The following is a 15405-nucleotide window of genomic DNA, read 5'->3' as shown; positions in this document are numbered from 1 at the left end:
AATAGCTTCCATGAATTATTAGCATTATTTCATCAACTTTATGAGCCAATGATGAGGTCATTCTGTACAGGAAAAGGGCCAGAATATTATCTTAGATTTTTCAAAGAGACTAAAATAAAGATCTAAGTATTAGCCAGCACTCCTGCTGATTTAAAGGGATCTATAGTTCAAAGTTGGTAATTTTCATGGTTTTATTGTTTTTGACCTAAGTAAACTGGAACCCACTCTTCCTTTATAAGTTTACCCAAATTAATCTAGAAACAGTCTATTTCAAATGTAAGGGGAATAATATAATTAGGTTATAATGTCAAAAGTACCCATGCAGAAATTGTATTAGCTTTACTCAGTTTGTAACTCAAAAGAATAATGCCCCATTTTGTCTAAAATCTATTAATAATATGATTCTGCCTTCTAATATCTGTTGTGAAGGGATGATTTTATTAGTTTTTAAGTTATTAATATACTGTAAGTTGACTTTGTGTAACATGCATTTTAAGAAGATGATGAAAATATTAACTCTTTAGTTACACAGACGCTCAGTCTTCCCAAACCTAAATTCATCTTAGGAAATTTATATAATCTATAACAAATTAAATAATAATTCAACCCCATCTCTTCCACATACATTTGTTTTTCTTTCCAGCATCAGGTTTCAACATAATCCAGGCCAGGTTGTTCCAGAAAACTAGATTGAGAACAATCATCATTAAGAAAAGAACAAAAAACTTGTATAGTAGCCTTGAAATGAACCAAAGCAATGTGGCTTTCATTTCAGTTTTTGTCTTCTCAAAGTATCTACCTGCTTTGATGATTTAGTGGTTTATTGCTCTGAAGAAAGTGGAACTTCCTATGAAAGAATGAGAACTGATAAAAGGAAAGCTTTCCCAAATTATAGCCCATACACCTAAATAATTTATATTAATTCCATAGCTCTTGTGAGAAAAAAACAGCAGCCACATAAATTGGGGTTAACATCTGCCCATCCGATAATGACACTTGTGAGGATTTAAATATTTTAGCTACAGGTAACTCTTAGAAAATGTACTGGATTTAAAATATATATATAATATAACCCAACTTCTTTCTATGCTCTCCCTTCTTACAAGAACGAAAACTTATAAATCTACATCTGGATCTACGATTCTAGTTACAATTTACATTCTGCCTAATACAGTTGTTCAACTCTGGGCCGAAGCATGGGCCTCTGAAAACTGGAGATTTATTAGCAGCCCCCAGGCTTTGCCCTGTGAATTGCCTCCCTGAGTACCTTAGACAGTTGGGGCATTGGATAGAAGTCAACACAGTTCCTGACCTGGGTGTCCAGAGCAATTTACAAATCCAATCAAAATGAGGGTAAGGGCAGCCCCAGTGGCGCAGCGGTTTAGCATCACCTGCAGCCCGGGGTGTGATCCTGGAGACCCAGGATTGAGTCCCACATCAGGCTCCTTGCATGGAACTTGCTTCTCCCTCTGCCTGTGTCTCTGCCAGTCTCTCTCTCTCTCTCTCTTTGTCTCTCTCTCTGTCTCTCATGAATAAATAAATAAAATCTTAAAAAAAAAAAAAATGAGGGTAAGCCAGAGGGCTAGTGTTGGTCTTTCTATGTCTTCACTCCAGTCTTTTCAATACTTTTAAAAACACTACACTTTCTGCTTCTCATATCTAGAATTGTGTCTCTTTCGCTGATGAAACTCTTAACTGGAAAAGCTTGTATACAATTGTGGTTTATCAACAATGACTTCCATTGGTGAATTGCCTTGCCAAGGGCATACCAAAAATATCAGAGGACCTCATATTTTGCAACATATCAGTTGTAAAGATATGACTGCCTAAATGTTCATGTGCTTATTCATGAGTTCTAAAGCTGGATCAAGACAACATTCTAATTACTTAAAAAAACTTTTATTGTTAAAAACTTATAAAACATAAGTTCACCATTTAACCTTTTAAAAGTATACAATTCAATGATTTAAAGTATATTCACAATGTCGTGAAACCATCACCACTGTCTAATTCCACATCATTTTTATTACCCTGAAAAGAAACCATTTCCCCCCATGCCAAATATCTTCAGGTAATCAATCACTAATCTACTTTGTGTCTTTATGGATTTATCTCTTCTAGACAGTTAATATGGATGGAATCATACCACATAGGGCCTTTAGAGGCAGGTTTCTTTCACTCAGCATAATCTTTTCAAAGTTCATCCATGTTGGCACATGTATCAGTGCTTCATTCCTTTTATAGTTGAACCATATTCTGTTATATGGACATACCATATATTGTTTGTCCATTCATCATTTGTTGAGCATTAGGATTGTTTCACATTTTGGCTATCATGAATAATACTGCTGTGAATATTTGTGTAGAAGTTTTTGCGTGAACATATGTTTTAAGTTATCTTGGGCATATATCTAGTAGTGGAATTATTGGTAACTTTATGTTTAACTCTTTGAGGAACGGTCAAATTGTTTTCCACAGTAGCTGCACCATTTTATATTCCCACCAGCAATGTGGGAATGTGTGAGTGTTCTGATTTCTCTACATGTTCACCAATTTTTGTTATTTTCCTTTTTAAAAGCTATGCATAGCTACTTTAGTGGGTGTTAAGTGGCATTTCATTGTGATTTTGATTTGCATTTCCCTGATGGCTACTACTGCTGAACATTTTTTCATATACTTAGTGGCCATTTGTATATTTACTGTGGAGAAATGTCTATTCAAATACTTTATGGGTTGTCTTTTTATTGTTGAGTTGTATAAATTCGTTAGATACCTGAATACTGGGTCCTTACTGGATAAATGATTCACAAAGACTTTCTTCCTTCTGTTCATTGTCTTTCCACTTCTTTGATAGTGTTCTTTGATGCACAAAATTTTAATGAAGGCCAGTTAATCTATACTTACTTTTCATGCTCGTGCTTTTGATGCCATATTTAAGAAACTATGGCTTAGTTCAAATTCATGAAGATTTATACCTGTTTCCTTCTGACAGTTTTATAGTTTTTAGCACTTGTCTTTGGGTCCATTTTGATCTATTTTGAGTTACTAATTCCTTTTTATACAATGTTACTTTTGACTAGTATTATTTTGTTTTATATTCTTCTTATTCTCTCCATTAGTGCAGATAATTGAGAATTAATTCTATTTTGAAATTCTTCTGGTTAAGAAAGCTTTCAAGAAGGCAGGCATCAATGCCAAAAGAGGGAATTCAGCATAGTGACTTTAAAAACATAAAGTGCTATTTGAATCCTCTTGGAATAATACTGTTATAACATGTGGAGTCTGAGTTACATTGCCAGCCATTATAAATTTTTAACCCAATTAAGAAACACATCATAATGTATATTTCTTTCTACTATTTGTGTCCTCTAATCTCCCTTATCTCTTCACCAAGATTTTTTGTTGGAATGCTGTAGTTGTAATTGCTTTAAAAAAAAAAAACACTTGAATTAAGGTCACATTAGTACTGCTGTAAAGTATATAATTTTCATCACAATAATTCTGGAGTCACTGTTAAAATGTGCTCTCCCAGTGGACAGGAAATAGGAACATTATAGGTGAGTCAGAATTGGGGAGCCTGCTGAGGAGTGACAACATTAGAACTCTGAATTTTTTAGGTCAGGGATTGTAACAGATTCTTCAGGGACCATATTCAGGGTGGTTGACACTCCCTTTAGGGCAGTTTTAGTCTCTGGGAAGCACTGGAGAACGTGTGAGTTCCCTTTGCATGGGGAATTCTGTTTTAACAAATGATATTATGAAAACCAGTTGAACATGAGACTGCTTTCTAATCTAGGATTTCAATCAAGTTTAATGCCGTTTGTTTACATGACTAAAAGTACTACTGTTTTTCTTTTTGAATAACTAGACTTGTATTAAAACAATTTCTAAAAATCCCCTATTTAACAATTGGCTTACCAATGAGGTTCTTTAAAAAATGTATTTATAGGACAGAAAACAGATATTTCTCAAGGCTTTGAAATCCACGCCTACTTGGGTTAAACATAAAAATTCTGAGATAGAATTCTGAGATAGAGTACCTAGAAGTGATATCTTTCCAGGATTCTTGGTTGAAAATTCACTCCTCCCTACAATGTAAAATATCTTCCTTCATATTTTTGTGAAACCAGGAATATTAGGATCAATCCAGAAGTCATACCCAAGGTCCATCTCGCCAGTATTTTGTGAACAGGTTTTGGTTTAAGTGATGTTTCATGGAAGAGCAGTGACATAATTTCTCTCAATATCAGTTTTAATTTAATTAGGTATACCTAAATTTCTGAAAATAGTTAATTTTAGCTATTTTAATTTAATTTTAATAATAAATCCCTCCCAATTCTTTCAAAGGTTTTTGGCTATGTTATTTCTTGAAGTACTGAGTGTATAAAAGACCTTTACTTTTTAGCTTGTTCTAAATATTCTCCCTCTTAATAGGTCCATATTTGGGGAAAGAAGCCATCCAATTTTAAACATCTAGGAAATGCCTACAAAATATTGATTTGGATATTTCCACCAGTCCATTGTAATATAATCACAAATGAATACTATTTGAAATGAGGACAGAGAAGGGCCTAAGAAAAGTCCTAGTTGAAGATGAGAAAGGCATTAATATGCAAATAGCAGAAGGAGGAAGAACAGCAAGGAATAATGCTGAGAAAGAAGGATGGACATAAGGAAGAAAACTAGGAATGTGAAATATTTCAGAGGCCAGAGAAAGAAGAAATCTAAAACAAGTTCAAATAATCAGAAATTCCAAAACAAGCATGTAGTCAATTAAACACTGACAATTTCTATTAAACATTGAGAAATGAGACTGTTGGTGACCTTTGCCCAAATTGCTTACAGTGAAATTGTAGAGTAGATCCCGAACATGAATGCAAAAATAAGGATGTGGAGGTGGCACACAGAGAAGCCTCCTGAGGGGACAATGAGAGCACCTAAAAGGAATGTAAGTTAAGGGGGGATTTTTGTTTTGGTTTGTAAAATACAAGAGATTTGACCATATTTATAGAATACATGGAGTAATACAGAAATAGAGGAGAGATAGACAATCTTTAGAGAAACATATTTGTAAAGGAGATAAGCCAAAATGGGTTCATGCAAAAGGGGTGATCACAAGACTTGAAACAAAAACAAAAACAAAAACAGGGCAGCCTGGGGGGCTCAGCGGTTTAGCACCTGCCTTCAGCCCAGGGCCTGATCCTGGAATCTCAGGATCGAGTCCCATGTCAGGTTCCCAGCATGGAGCCTGCTTCACCCTCTGCCTGTGTCTCTGACTCTCTCTCTCTCAAGAATAAATAAATAAATAAATAAATAAATAAATAAATAAATAAATAAATAAATCTATCTTTAAAAAAAAAGAAAAGAAAAAAAAAAAAAACCCAAAGTCTTCTTTCTCCAAGTCTTGAAGAAAGGCAGTGAAAATGGATGAATCTTCATAAAATGTGTGTTGATGATGAGGACAAGTGGGGATTGAAGTTCTTTCATGATGATCTCTAAGAGGGAAAATTACCTGCCATGGGTTAGAAGCTCAGCAATTATTTAGAGGGCTTGGGATATATGGAAGGGAAGAAATGGCAGGTAAATGAAATATATCAGAGTGTTTACCAAGGACAAGTTGAGAATATAGCTAATATTGTTTTAGGACATCAATCAGAAGTTTAGTGACTTTTTTTTTCTCCCAGTAATATTAGGAAAACAAAATCAAATGGCAGCTGGATTGGAGAGAAGGGACAGACTTTAGAATTCTAAGAGTTTTGAAGATATTAGTGTTTCCAGATGGTCAATAGGGTCTTTCTTTGACTTTTCCATTTTATTTTTGTCATATTAAAGGTAGTCTTATCTTACTGAGCCTGAGAATGAGGAATAAACTCCAGATTACTAAACCTTGGAACTGGGAAGAGCCTCAACACTTGATCTACCTCAGCCCCCATGATTTCTTATACACAGTAAGACATCAGATTTTTTTGTGGATGATGTAATCAACCCTCAAAGATGTGCTCAAAGCCCATAACTAGTTAATGGCTGATTGGAGATACAGAATATCAGGAAGAAAAGTGCCACCTGGAAAACATGATGAGTGCATTTCCAGGGATGATGGATTCCTGGGGACTCATTTTGCAAAATAGGACTTGGGAAGTTGAAGTTGTGCACTGATTGTTGTGTATAATATAATGCAAGGTGATTGGACAGTGATAACCCAACACAGGTTTGCTCTTTAAAGATTTTAAATGTCTTTTTATTCCCATACTTTAGTTATAATGATGTGTTGGGCTTTTAAAAATCTAAGCATTTACCTCCTTATTTGAAAATGTATTGTCTACCAAAAGATACACAGTAAATCTAGCTCTCTGATCTAAACACCTCTGGTAATTACTTAACATGAACCCAGAAGCAAAAGCAAATAAACCCTTTATGCTGCTTTTGGCACTACAATAGAGCAGCTACTTGAACGTCAGTGTTTTTTGTTGTTGTTCGAGGTCTTTATTAGGTCATAACTAAATATGTATTAAAGAGTTTCAAGAAAGAGCAAAATGGGATAAACCTAATGGTCTAATTCTACACAGCAGAAAAATCCTTGATAAAACAGCTTTCAGAATTCAAGTTATTATAAATTTCATAAAATACTGAAATAATTAAGCAATCTCCTTGAAACCAGATGACAATTGCAAGGTCGCTACCTTCAGGACTACATTAAATTGCATCCACTCTGCACCATGCGAATATTGGGGTTTTATTCTGTTAATGGGGTTTGCTTTGGCTTTAAGACATCAGGCTTATAAAGCAACATATGTAGAAATAAACTGCTGTTTTCGAGGTTTTGTCCTTTTTCTCCCCAGGAGGGCTTTGAAGAAAGCCTAAATAATGAACACATAGAATATGCATCTACATGAATACATAGCATATAGAAATATTATTCATTTGTTCCATGTTATTAAACTTCTCCCTTATGCAAAACACATGCTAGGCATTTGAGGGTTACAGATTCGTTCAATGAAATAAATAACTATTCAACATCTATAATGTTCAAGACATGAGGATAGAGATGATTAATCATGGTCTTTGTTCATACAAATCTGATTGTCTCTCACATGTACTAACTGGAAAAGGAAGTAAGTAAGTTAAACAATAATTGCAGATATGCACACTAGAGTCAGCCCAGGGCTATTTGTTTGCCTAGAATCTACAAATGACTAATTCACTAAAGGAGAATGTGAACACCTCTCTGCTGGTGGTGGGGAGAGTAGTTTGGCTGCTGTTACATTGGTCAAGGTAGGAAATTACAGATGCCTGAACCAAAGCAGTAAACATAGAAACAGACACATAAGGGCACATTCAGTTAATATTCAAGTGTTGTTATCAGTAGAAATTAAGATTAAACTAGATGGATACAGTGGACAAGAGGACAATTTGTGTTTTGAATTTCACTAGCATTTAGGGGCTTTTTCATCAAGGTCCATCCAATAGTACACATTAGAGGCTCATAGACTGCTTAAAAATAGGATGACAGCTGTATAGTCTCCTAGAAAAAATATATTTGTATACACATTTGCACATAGAAAATTTGCATGTATTGTCAGAACGTCATGGTCTCCCTAAAATCCATCTAAGATATACCTTCTGATTTGAAGCATTGTTTAAACAACTATAAAGATCTGGGATTAAAATTCTAACTAAAACACAATCTTGTCTGTTCTTCATTTTTATTATTATCATGTGCACCTTCATATAATTATATATTTTTATATGCTTTGTTAGGATATTTTAAGTTCTTCTTTAGTGTGAAATGTTTTTATATTTCCATTATTGAAACAATGTTCATGGGCCATGCACACCACACCGGGAACTACAGGTGAATCAGTGACCAGAACAGATATGCTGCTTTGTCATAAAGGTTGCAGTGTGATTACAAATGTGATATGTGCTCTGAAGGAAAATTAAGTGGTGCTACAAGGGTATTGTCAGTCCAGTGATGGACGTAGAGGTAGAGAGGTAACGAGGTCAGGGAAGGCTAATTTGGAGAATTGAATATATACATGAATGAATAAAATAGGAATGATAAATGAATAAATTGGATTTTAAGCCCCAAAGGCTTACCTTTTAAAAAAAATAACAGCTTTATTGAGCTATAATTCACAAAAAATTCATCCATTTGAAGTGCACAGCTTAATGGCTTTTGGTGTATTCACAGAGTAGGGCAACCATCTCCACGGTAAATTTGGGAACACTTTCAATATACCCACAAAAAACTCAGGCCTGCTAGCAGGCACTGCACATTTTCCCTGAACTTCTCTCTTCCCATTTTCACTAGCACTGTGTAAGCTCTAACTGCTTTCTGAATCTATAGATTTTTCTCTCCTAGACACTCCATATAAATGGAATCATGCAATATTGGTCTTTTCTGACCAGTTTCTTTTTTAGTATAATGTTTTCAAGATTCATCCATGTTGTGGCATGTGTGAGCACTTCATTCCTTTTCATAGCTGAGTGGTATTTAACTGTCTGGATGTACCACATTTTGTTTATCCACTCATCAGCTGATGAACATTTGAGTTGTTTCCACTTTTTTGGCTATAATGAATAATGCTGCTATGAATATTTGTGTACAGATTTTTGTGTGGATTTATGTTTTTTTTTCTCTCTTGGATGTAGAGCTAGGAGTATAATTGCTGGGTCATATGGTAACTCTATTTTTAACCTTTTGATAAATTGCCAGACTGTTTTCCTTACCTTTATTTTAAATTTCATTACATTTGTCTTAGTACTTCTATCTCTTGCTTTAGGTAATAGATGTTTTCTGGAAAAATTCCATTTGAGGTGAATTATTTGTTAATGGATTCATGTTTTATGTGTTCAAAGGGAGTTTGATTTTTAATGGCATCTGGATTTTTAACACTTACATAAAATCTCTGAATTAGGGAACAGAAAACCTGGATTCCAAGGCTGAGCTCTAATGCTCACTCACTATGAAACTAAGTCAAGACAACTCAAATGTTCATCAGCTGATGAGTGGATAAACAAAATGTGTATCATAAGATAGAAGAAAATGTCTATTGAGAAAATTATCTAGGACAATCTGTAATGGCTAGTGAAGTATATGAGAAAGATAAATTACATCAGGTGTCATATGTTTCACCAGACTTAGAATAATCAGAAAACAAACAAAAATAACAAAGTATGGATAAATTCAGGTTACTTAAAGAAAAGATCAGTTTGGGATATTTGTCACTTGAATTTAACTTATAATCAAAAGACACAAAGAATTTAAAATATGAATCTCACTTTTCTTTATTCACTCCCCTTCTCTATATTTTCTTTGACCAGAGCTTTAGTTTTAGCTTCTCTGTTGCCACCTTTTATCTAACAGCTAAGCAGAACATAGAGAGAAGTAGGAACCTTAATGATTGGTTAACTAATTAGCCTCTTAGTGCTGATGTTCAGAATTTTAGTGTGGAATCAAACATTCAACAGCTCTGAGATTCCTGGGAAATCAGATTATGCTGAATTCTTGGAGCTTAAAAGGTGTAGCAGCTGGTTTATAGCTGCCATTAATAGTCCCCCCTGCTTTTTTTCTTCTTTTTTAGATAGCCTGAATCTCCAGCCTTTTATTTTATAAAGGAGACAGACTGGCTAGAATTGGAGGAAAAAAAAAAAAAAAAGCTCTGCTGCCAAACTGTGTAATTTTTGAGCTGCTCCTTCTGTGAAAAAAAGAGAGATATTATTCAATTAGTATTCACCATGCATAGATTGACAGCCTGGTGTGTGCAAAACATTCACCCGGTTAAGATGGAGGATGCAAAGAGATATTACCCACTACCTTCCAAAAGTTTTTTGTGTAAATCACATAGCTGTTAAATATGTTGAAAATGTCTAGAGGTCGTTAGATTGATAAATAAAGATGTGAAGGAAATTCAGAAGAAGGAGAATTTACTCCTACCAGGAGAATTAGAAAAGGCTTTAGAGAAGGGGTTTAGTTCTATTTCCACTGAACCTTGGAGGATGCCATTTCATCTGATACAGGATGCAAAGACATTCTAGACAGAGTACTCAGTAAGAGCAAAGGTATGAAATAACACAATATACTCAGTTAGTTTTGAGAAGAGGAATTTTATCCAAAAATATTTTAGAAAAATGTTACATAGAATCTTCCATAAATTCTCTAGATATTTCAAATAATATTTGAGTTTGAGAGTCTTCTTAATATTGTCTTTGTATGTTACTTTGGGGAATCTCTTGCATCACTTATCATCACACTGGAGAAAACAGAATCCCCAAAGTTCCACTGGGATATGTTTAGATTTGCCATATGACTTTGTATAGAGAATATTTTGTCCAAAGACAGTGCGCACATGATGTTCCACTGTTAGATCCTTTTTCCTAAAGACAAGAAATTCAAAATGTATATTTTGGATGAGTGGATGGATGAATGAATGAATGAATGAATGGAGTACATGAACAGAGAGGAGACCAACAGACCATATTTATGAGAAAAGCTTAGGGGAACTTCCTTAGAAATGTGCTATAACATGTTGGAGATTCTTACATTATGAAATCCCTTCAAAAATGCTTTTGTGGGGATCCCTGGGTGGCTCAGAGGTTTAGTGCCTGCCTTCGCCCCAGGGTGTGATACTGGAGTCCCCAAACGAGTCCCACGACGGGCTCCCTGCGTGAAGCCTGCTTCTCCCTCTGCCTGTGTCTCTGCCTCTCTCCCTCTCTGCGTCTCTCATGAATAAATAAATAAAATCATTAAAAAAATGCTTTTGTAAAATCATATATCTGTTAGACTACTTCCTAAACAGGTCATAAAATTCACTTGGAGTATGTTGAGTCCAGGATAGAAAGGAAAGAAATATCTCCAACTGCCAAACAGTTGCCAATGAAATAATTCACCTCTAAAAGTGCCAGTGTCAATACGTGAGATTAAGAATTGATATTTTGTCTGCTTATCATTTGTTTGGCATTGCCATTTATGTAGTCAGACAATCAATGGAAGTTTGTTCAACTTATAAAATTTATAGTCCAAGAGACAGAGAATATATTTTGTAAATAAACAAGATCTAGAATATATATCAGGAAGCTCCCTATAGTTTTCGAAGGGTATTGTCTATGGAAAAAGCTAAATAAGCTAGATGATTAAAATTATTTCTTAAATTTAGGATGGGGGATGGGTGAAATAAGTGATGGGGATTAAGAAGGGCACTTGTCATGAAGAACACCGGATGATATATGGAAGTGTTGAATGGCTATATTGTATACCTGAAACCAATATAACACTGTTAACTATTCTGGAATTAAAATAAAAACTTACCAAAATGATTTGTCCAATTTAATCAATAGAGCATTTTTGTCCAAATACCTTGGATGCTCTCCAAAGTCACAATGGGCTTGAACAATTTAAACCAAATATACAGGTGAATGTTAAACCTTTGACAAACTGTATAGTACAATCTGAAATTGTCAACTATAGTTGTCAGTGTGTAAGGTAGAGAAATTAAGCAAAAATTAGGTGGTTTTCATGATCATTTCTGACTACATCGAGACACAGAGCTGATAAGAAAGTAACTTTAAAAGACAATAAATACAATCTTAACTTTTCTGTATACAAATCAATACCGTATGCAGTTTTTAATTGCATGGTATGTGGTTTGTGAAAACTATTATCTCATACTCCTTAACCATGGCTGAACTTTTTTTTTTCTTCCTTGCCAGAGCTCAACGTTTTGGCATATTCACATTAGATCTTTCCTTAAGGTGACATTAAAGATACAGGTAATGTCCCTATGTAACTGTCTACAATTCATTCCCATTCTTCCTCTACTCAGTAGTAACCACTAACCTCACTTTGGTGTTTCTTATTTCCATCATTTATCTTTCCTTTAATAAATATTTTTAAGTGCCTCTTGTGGCCCAGGGAGGCTTCTATATGTTGGGTGATACATATAGCGGTGAATAAAACAGGCAACCACAGGTTAGGCAACCTGCAAAAAAAAAACAAGCAAATTATACTGACAGACATGATAATTTTACCTGAAGAAAGAAGTTTAGCTCTAAATTTTATCCTCATATAAAGTGCATGAGGTCAATTATATTTGTTAGTCTTAATATGCACGCTTCAGAGTCAGGTCGGTGGGGTTTGTTTGTGAATACTGAGAAGCACCTTTTTCCCTTTGTGGTAAATTTGTATCACCCTGACAATTCCTTAGTTCTTATAAGTAGTTTAATCTGGGGTATATAGACCAATTATGCAATCACATGAGGCACCATACTTGTACAGTATCCAAATTTTAGTGAATTCACTTGGCTAGTTGTCAGCAGTCGACATTGGATATCAAGCTTCTGGCAGGAGCCTGCATGAAGTCATCTCTTCCACCTTCACTTGACCTCGGCCCAGGGACTATGGAGCTCCACTGTAATGTCTCATAATACATCAAGACACATCAATGCCATGCTAGTCCTACCCTCCATCTTTGCTGAGCTTAACTAAGAAGTAAAGAAAGCAAAGTTCAGTTAAGAAGAAAAATGTTTTTACCCCACTTGGATTTTTATTAGATTTCCTCCTGAATATGAATTTTTATTTGAGAAAGCAATCAACAGGATCTTATCTAAAGTCCAAAACCATATTCAGCACTAAAAAAAAGTTATTTTATCTAGGTCAATACTTTTATCTGTTGTACATAACAATCATTATAGAAGGCCAAGTTAAAATTATAGGGTATAAAACAAAAATAAATACAAGAGATGTCTTCATGCTATTTCTGACTGTTAAGAAATAGAACCTACTAGTAAGAAATTTGTATATTTTAGACAGGTTTAGAAAAAGTGCACCTGCAATAGTACATCGAATAGATAGCATATGAAGTCTCATTCATTGAAAACTATGTTATTCGATGTCATTCTAAACACACAAGGATAAGAGGAATAGATTTAAAGTGATTAATCTTGATACAAATCTTAAACAAAGGAGGTGAGATGAATTTAAACTAAACAGATAAGTAAAAGCAAATCCCAAAACAAAGAAACCCCACTTTAACACGTTGAATTCATTTTATAATATGTCTTTTCCCTTGGAGACAATAAGAAAAGAATCAATATTTATTGAGCATCTATTTTGCATGTGCAAGTCATTTTGCAAGATGATGAGAGTCAGGTACTGTTTATCTTTTACATACCATCTTCTTTGGCTGGAAAAAACGAGGGGTGAACAAAAGATTCTGGGATCTCAGAAGCTTTTGTCATCACAGAGACCACTTAGTGGTTCGCTAAGTCCAGTGGCTTTTCACTGAAACAATGGGACCCTGCCACAGGTGCTGGGAGCGCTGAGTCTCAGAGAACTTTTCCTCTTCCTTCATTTGGTCTGTCTCAGCATTCTGAAGGTTGTCCAATTCTGGGAGCTCACCAAGTTTCATTTCATCCATTAGACCTGGAGTGAAGAACAAACCTGCAAATTCTGTCAAAATTGGTGATGTATAGCTGCTGAGAAATTCAAATTGCTTCAAGTGTGGGAGCCAACAAAGTAATGTCCCACTACAGGATGAGATCACAACAGCATGCGCTCACTCTCTATGTGAGCTGCATTCTATATGCATGGGGAAGAGCCAAGCATGAGTTCATTGAAGAAATGGTGAAGTGCTGATTCTTAACCCTCTCACTGCCAAGAGTCCTACCATATCCAACATGGCTATAGATCCCACTTATGATACCACTGGAAATAGCACCACACTGCACGGAACCCCAGTAACAATAGAGAAGAACACAGACACGTGGAGAGCAAAGTGAAAACTCTAGTTTAGATTGTTATTGGGCTGGAATTCCCAAGTGCACCGTCAGCTTATGGGGCATGGTAGCTGAGGCTGGCTGGGTTTATAAAGTTTTGCTTCCCTCCATGAGTTTAAAAATGTCATTGCATCTTCCCTGTGTGCGTTGTCTGAACTCTGTTTTTTATATGTCACAGCAACAAGCATATTTTAGATGAGAAGTAAAACTGAGGTGCTGATTGATGAGGAGAGTTAAAATTCTCTTGAGATTGATTGATTGATTGATTGATTGATTTGTAAAAGCATTTGGCAAATGTAAAGTTGAGCTCAAGGCACTTTGGAGGCCTCCCTTCTCATTGGTCCCAATCATTTCTGGGTTTCAGGAGACAAACTGTATGTTTGTGAAGAGGAGTGTACATCGATGAAGAATTCAAACAGAGTGTGGTCATCAAGAGCAGGTGTTAACAAAGCATAGCCTCACAAAAAGTACTTTGGAAAACAGAATGTAGTGAAATATATTTGTGGCTCTTAATCTCAGAGAAGCCTTTCACATTTCTAATAGAGCAGGAGAGAGCCCCTGAGAAATGTTCAGCAGGGCTTGTGATAAAGATGGAGGAGGACCATAGAGGGTAAGGACGAATGGGACACTGTTCATGTACAACACTGCCATGGCTTCGGTATTAGACATCTCCCCTTCCCTTCTTTTCACATGCTCGTCTGCTTCCACATTTTGTCCCCATATCTAAGTTTGCTGGATAAAAGGTGGAGTGCCCAGCATACTTGCTACATATACCCAACAAACAATTTCATTCATTATTTACACATTGAAAAAATATACATTGAAAAGGATATTTACAAAAAAATATACATTGAAAAAGATATTTACAAAAATACACACTGAAAAATACACATTGAAAAAGATATTTACACATTGAAAAAATATACATACATGTTTAGCTGAGATTCAAATTTAACCAAGCGTCCTGTGTTTTTGTTTACTAAATCTGGCAATCCATCTACATCCTTCCCATCCCACCGGGGCTTAATGCAGATAGAGAAAAGAGGCATAATTCCTAAGGGCCAAGGAAAGCATCCACCAAAAGAATCAAGATGGCCTTGATAGCTCTGGCTATTTATAGGTTCGTTTTCACCGATGAAATGGTCATTTCACATGCCTCTCTGCCCACTCCTTGCATTCCTACCCTGGCCTGCTGCTAATTGTTTTCCTTTTTAAGTTCATGGTTTAAATAAAGTATGGGATAAGGTTGGGGAAAATGTTCAAGAACAGTCCCAGGTGAAGGCCCTACAGTGTCTGTGGGGGACATTTCTCTTCAGGGGGAGGGGTGCTGGGTTCATGCTTCAGAGTTTTGGGCTTAATTCTTGCTCTTCAGCAGAATCTTGGGTAAATACCCCAGTTAAATCATCCACTTTTGATTTGGCTCACTGATTTTTTGCATATGAATGCTTTGGATATTAAGTAAAATCTTGAGATATAAATGAAAATATTGCTGTGTTGCTGCTCTCACATATTCACCAGGAAAAAAAAAATGTTTTCAAATATGCATTGCCTTAGACCGGTTTAATGAGAGAACTATAAGAAGAAAAAAGATATTAAGCCTTATGTATTGCTGTGTACTCATTGAGAGAGTGT

The 15405-nt window shown here is 35.4% G+C and overlaps 1 long non-coding RNA gene across 1 annotated transcript; it reads right to left on the bottom strand.

Moving 5' to 3' along the window:
- Positions 1 to 9146: 9146 nt before the first annotated feature.
- Positions 9147 to 13724, bottom strand: LOC140603063 (uncharacterized). The gene is made up of 3 exons (XR_012006118.1): positions 13170 to 13724; positions 11837 to 11978; positions 9147 to 10377 (listed from the first exon to the last, which is right to left on the bottom strand). It is a non-coding gene; the product is annotated as an uncharacterized lncRNA (long non-coding RNA).
- Positions 13725 to 15405: the final 1681 nt, after the last annotated feature.

The sequence above is a fragment of the Canis lupus genome, chromosome 13 (assembly GCF_048164855.1).
Source record: "Canis lupus baileyi chromosome 13, mCanLup2.hap1, whole genome shotgun sequence".
In the NCBI taxonomy this organism is placed as follows: Eukaryota; Metazoa; Chordata; class Mammalia; order Carnivora; family Canidae; genus Canis; species Canis lupus.
This window is presented reverse-complemented; position numbering and strand designations above follow the sequence as displayed.